The following is a 5,970-nucleotide window of genomic DNA, read 5'->3' as shown; positions in this document are numbered from 1 at the left end:
TTTTTCTTGCTGGGAAGATAAGTAATGAGGGCAGAAATCCTCATCTTTAAAATTTTTAGAGTAAAAACATTTGGTTTTTTATTATTTATTATGCTATCAGCTTTGGGTTTTTCACACATGCTCCATCAGATTGAAGGAGGTCACCTTTATTCCTCATTTACTGAGTAGTTCTTACCATGAATGAATGTTGAACTTGATCTAATGATTTTTCTGAGTCTATTACATGACAATGTGGTTTTGTCGTTTTCTCTATTAATATGATCTACTACATTTGTTTTCAAATGTTAAAACTATATTGCCTTCCTTGGATATAGTTTACTTGGTCATTGTATATATCCATTTTACATTTCACTGAATTCAATTTATTAATATTTGGAGATTTTTTGTGTCTATATTAATATTAATTAACTTATTAATATATTAATAAAAGACATTGATCTGTAGTTTTCTTGTGATGTCTTTGTTTTGTTATGATATCAAGATATACTAACTTCATAAATGAGTTGGGATGTGCTCCCTACTATTCAATTTTTTGGAAGTTTGTGAAGAAATAGTATTAATTTTTCTCTAAGTTTTTGGTAAAATTCATCAGTGAAACCATCTGGTTCTGGGCTTTGCTTTGTGATAAACTTAAAAATTACTAATTCAGTCTCTTTCTTTTTAAATCAATGAAGGAAAATGGAAAAACTAATGTGTAATTATTCCATCTTTTATCATTACTTACCTAAAAGTAAATTACCTTTGCTAGAATTCTTTGTTTATTTGTTTGTGGATTTATATTACTGTCTACACTTGATCTTAGCCAAAAGGCCGAGAAGCGATTTATATTACTGTTTAAAGACACATTCTTTCAAACTAAAGAATTTCCTAAAGACAATGTATGGGATGGGAGAAAATATTTCCAACCTCATATCTGGTAGGGGCTAATATCTAAAATATGTAAGGGACCCATACAACTGAACAGAAAACAAAACAACAACAACAACAACAACAACAACAACAACAAACCACCAAATAATCCAATTTAAATTTTGAGTGAAAAATCTGAATAGATGTTTTCCCTAAGAAGACATCCGAATGGCCAACAGGTACATAAAAGGTTGTTCAAAATCACTAATCATCAGGAAAATGTAAGTCAAAACCACAATGAGATGTCACCTCACATGTGTTAAAATGGATATTGTCAAAATGATAAGAGATAAGTGCTAGTGGGGACATGGAGAAAAGGGAAGCCTCAGGCACTGTTGGTGAGAATGTAAATTGGTACAGCCACTGTAGAAAATAGTATGCAGATATACTGAAAAATTAAAAAATAGAGGTATCATATGATCCAGCAAATCATCAAACAAGTGTATACCCAAAGGAAACGAATCACTATCTCAAAGAGTTTCTGTACCTCTGTGTTTTTTTGTGGCATTATTTATAATATGAAAACAACTGTGTCTATAAATAGATGAGTGGGTAAAGAAGATATTATGAAGATAAATGGGATTTTACTCAGCCATAAAAAGAAGGTAAAGGATTACCTTTCCACTTTCAACAACATGGATGCAACTTGAGGACATTATGCTAAGTGAAATGACTTAGACAGAGAAAGACAAATATTGTTTAAGCCCACTTATATATGAATCTAAAAAAATCCAAACTCAGGGGCACCTGGGTGGCTCAGTTGGTTAAGCGGCTGCCTTCTGCTCAGGTCATGATCCTGGGGTCCTCGGATCAAGCCCTGCATTGGGCTCCCCACTCAGCGGAGAGCCTGCTTCTCCCTCTCCCTCTGCCTGCCACTCTGCCTACTTGTGCTCTCTCTCTCTGTCAAATAAATAAATAAAATCTTTAAAAAAAAATAAAAAATCCAAACTCATAGAAACAGAGAATAGATTGGTGGTTGCCAGGAGTGGGGGTGGGGAGGTGAGGGAAATGGGTGAAGGTGATCAAAGCATACAAACTTCCAGTTATAAGATGAAGAAACTCTAAGGATGTAATGTACAACATGGCAACTATAGTTAACATTATAGTATTATATATATATTTTAAAGTTTTTAAGAGAGTAATCTTAAAAGTTCTCAATACACACAAAAAAGTTGTAACTGTGAGGTGATGGATATGTTAACTAACTTATAATATTCATTCATAGTATATACATATATCAAATCATGTTATACAGCTCAAACTTTAACAATGTTGTATGTCAATTATATTTCAATAAAGCTGGAAAAAATAAGGATTTCCTCTAGTATGTAAGGCAGATCTTCTAGCAACAATATGTCAGTTTTTGTTTATCTGAGAACCGCTTTATTTCATCTTTATGTTTTAATGACAGCTTTTCTGAATATAGGATCTTTGGTTGACAGTTTCTTTCTTTCTGGCAGTATTTTTGTATGCCATCCCGCTGCCTTCTGGCATTCATTGTTTCTAATGTATGGTCACTGGAAAGAGTAAAATAACTCCATTTCTCTTACTACTCCCAATTTTTTTTCTCTTGATTTTGGCTTTCAACATTTTGTCTGTGATGTTTCTGGGTGGGATGTTTTTTAATTTATCATACTTGAGGCTTATCTTCTTAAATGTATAGGTTGGTGTTTTTCATTAAATTTGTGAAGTTTATACTATTAATTTTAAATAGTATTTTGTCCCTTTTGCTTTCTTTTCTTCTGGTATTTCTATTACACCCGTTGGTGTATTTAATGTCCCACAATCTTCTGAGGTTCTGCTTATTTTTCTTCATTTATTTTATCTGTTTTTCAAATCATGTAATATCTATTCATATTCCTTTAAGTTCAACTTAAAGGCAGGGATCTTGGTAAGGGGGAAGGAGAAATGTCTTAATTTCCTGAAAATGCTGAGCCTTTTCCTGGAATGTGTTATCATAATTCTATGAATCCTATTTGGCCAAAATCATGTAACAATGCTGACCCTAGCTATAAAACCAAGTCCAAATTTTTTTTTAGCCTTTCTAATGGGAATGTCCACTAAGAAGAGAGCTGGAAGTATGTTTGTTTCATCAATAAATAGTATTTGAAAGAAGTAATTTAGGAATAGTAGGAATTGTTATTATATCTGTAATTGCAATGTTGATGTAATTGGGACTCCAAAGGAAACTAGAATGTTTCATGCCCAAGAGTAAAATAATGGTTGCATGAAAAAAAATGGTTGCATAGTATATTAACAGAAGTGAATAGGCTTAATTTTGGTGTTAAATAAGAAAATACTCTTTGAATTAGACTGCTGATTTAGCAACAGTTAAAAACATACCACATATGAACAAGAACAAGTTGATACAACTGTAGGAAAAAAAACCCAAAACTTCTTTAAATAATAACATAATTACAGGAAAATCAAGCTTCTGATTTTCAGAGCATTTTATCCTTCTATTCTCAGCAGGAAAAAACAATTGGGGAAAAACCTGACAAATTCTGTGACCCAGATGTTAAGAATGAGTTTGTAATTTTTTTCTGTATCACCATCTGAATTCTATCATCTCAGGTATTTTCCTGGCAATATATGGTGTTATTTTAATAGCTGCATATTCTTTTGTGATTATTTAACTGCTTACAGTGTCTTTTGGGAGCAGATACTTGATATGCTTTCCTTTACTCCTGTGTATCATTTTTATTTGGCATCATCCTAGTTAAAAATTAACATTTTTGCAAATAAAATAAGTAATATTTTTGGAGTCTGTGCTGGAGTCAATCAAATAAATTTAAGGCAACATTCTTGACCACTGCAAATTGTAACATTTACTTTATATATTTGCATAGCACATGTACTATCTTAGCAGCTCACTATAGTACTGTGGAAGATTAATGGAGTATAGAAAGATGACTTGCAGGTTAATTGACTTGTTGAAAGGTAAGGAAAAGAAAATATGTAACTCTGTTTGTGCAAAATGTAGCTCTTTTTCTCAACTTTCCCCTTCTGTCATGAGTAGGCTTCAATAAGAATCCAACATAGCTGTGCTTTAGTGTTGAAGAGATGCTCTCAGACTGTGTGCATCACTTATTCATGGTCATGTCTTTGTACATAGCTAAGTTTAAATTTCTATACTGATTCAGCTCTTTGTTCCTAATAAGTGTCTATTTGTCTATGTCAAAAGAGCAAATCAGAAATTTATCTATGTCTAGACCAACAATCCCTGAGAATATATATCCTAGGTAGCATTGAAGCCATAAACCATCCAGGATAGTCAATCATTAGCCAAGTGCTTGAGATGGAATCTTCTAAGCCGTGTTCAGAAAGATATTAAAAAAATGCCTTAATTATCCTTGAGTTTTTCCAGAATTAGAATCATAAGGTGGTTAAAACTCATAAAATAGTTTGATAAACTGTATAAACTTTACCTTGCAGAAGAAGTTGATATTTACAGAATATCACCAGCCTTACTGTCACAAATATTTGGATACACTTAGATATGTCTATGAATATATCAGGAACAAATAATTTATATTTTAAAATGTAAATTTGTCTCCAAATAGTATTATAATAGCACTCATTCAGTTCTCTTACATATTAGCAAATGAAATAAATCACATGGAGAATTTTACTTGCCACAAATAAATTTTAATAATTACAAGACACATGAAAAATGTTCACTTTAAGAATCGAAAAATAAAGATGGATTTTCTTTAAAGAGATAATTAAAAAATATTATTATTCAAACTGTCCAGTGCTCTCTCATAAAAGGTGGGCAAGTTGATTGCTTTGTTTTGCAATAAACAATAAGCGAATTGAGAAGATTTATAAAACAGTGTGGCTCCTGTGAGATTTTTTTAAAAAATTAGTTGTTTCTAATCATGTTTATTTTAGGGATCTTGCACATTTACAGCACTTAAACCAAGAAAAATATATAATATACAATTAATTTAATTATATTGTTCTTAAAAAAACTGAAGCTGTGTATAGTTTTATGAACACCAGGTAGCCTTTATTCTTGGTATAGCTAATTTATTTTACCATAATACTTTTTTTCAAGTTTTTATTTAAATTCTAATTAACATACAGTGCCATATTAGTTTCAGGTGTAGAATTTAGTGATTCATCACTTTCATACAACACCCAGTGCTCATCACAAGTGCCCTCCTTAACACATCACCCATTTAACCATTCACCCATGCCCACCTCCCCTCCAGCAACCCTCAGTTTGTTCTTTATAGTTAAAAGTCTGTTTCCTGGTATGCCTCTCTTCCCTGCACCCCCAATATGTTCACCTGTTTTGTTTCTTAAATTCCACAAATGAGTGAAATCATATGGTTTTTGTTTCTCTGACTGACTTATTTGACTTAGCATAATTTCTCTAGGTCAGTCCACAGCAATTGCATTACTACATATTTACTCAAGGATACAAAAAAACTGATTGGAAAGGATACATACACCTCGATGTTTACAGCAGCATTACCTACAATAGCCAAAGTATGGAAAGAACTCAAATGTCTATTGGCTGGTTCTCACTTCGGCAGCACATATACTAAAATTGGAATGATACAGAGAAGATTAGCATGGCCCCTGTGCAAGGATGACATGCAAATTCATGAAGTGTTCCATATTTTTGGTATATATATACAATGGGATATTATGCAGTCATCAAAAGGAATGAAATCTTGCCATTTGCAATGACGTGGATGGAACTGTACGGTATTATGCTGAGCGAAATAAGTCAATCAGAGAAAGACATGTATCATATGATCTCACTGATATGAAGAATTCTTAACTTCAGGAAACAAATTGAGGGTTGCTGGAGTGGGGGGATGGGAGGGATGGGGTGGCTGAGTGATAGACATTGGGGAAGGTATGTGCTATGGTGAGAGTTGTGAATTGTGTAAGACTGTTGAATCGCAGATCTGTACCTCTGAAACAAATAATACATTATATGTTAGAAATAAAAAGAAGAAGATAACAGGAAGGGAAAAATGAAGGGGGGGAAATCGGATGGGGAGATGAACCATGAGAGACTATGGACTCTGAGAAGCAAACTGA

General features: G+C 32.8%; 1 non-coding gene and 1 pseudogene across 1 annotated transcript; one reads left to right on the top strand and one right to left on the bottom strand.

The window, feature by feature from the left end:
- Positions 1-668: 668 nt before the first annotated feature.
- Positions 669-822, bottom strand: LOC112823760 (U2 spliceosomal RNA; annotated as a pseudogene).
- A 4,615-nt stretch (positions 823-5,437) lies between these two features.
- On the top strand, positions 5,438-5,544 carry LOC112823772 (U6 spliceosomal RNA). Its single transcript, XR_003208130.1, has one exon. It is a non-coding gene; the product is annotated as a U6 spliceosomal RNA (small nuclear RNA).
- The last annotated feature ends 426 nt before the right edge of the window (positions 5,545-5,970 follow it).

Source organism: Callorhinus ursinus, unplaced genomic scaffold (assembly GCF_003265705.2).
Source record: "Callorhinus ursinus isolate GAN/ISIS: 27379988/994484 unplaced genomic scaffold, GSC_fseal_2.0 scaffold5, whole genome shotgun sequence".
Taxonomy (NCBI): Eukaryota; Metazoa; Chordata; class Mammalia; order Carnivora; family Otariidae; genus Callorhinus; species Callorhinus ursinus.
Note: the sequence above shows the minus strand (reverse complement) of the source record. Positions and strands in the feature narration are given on the sequence as shown.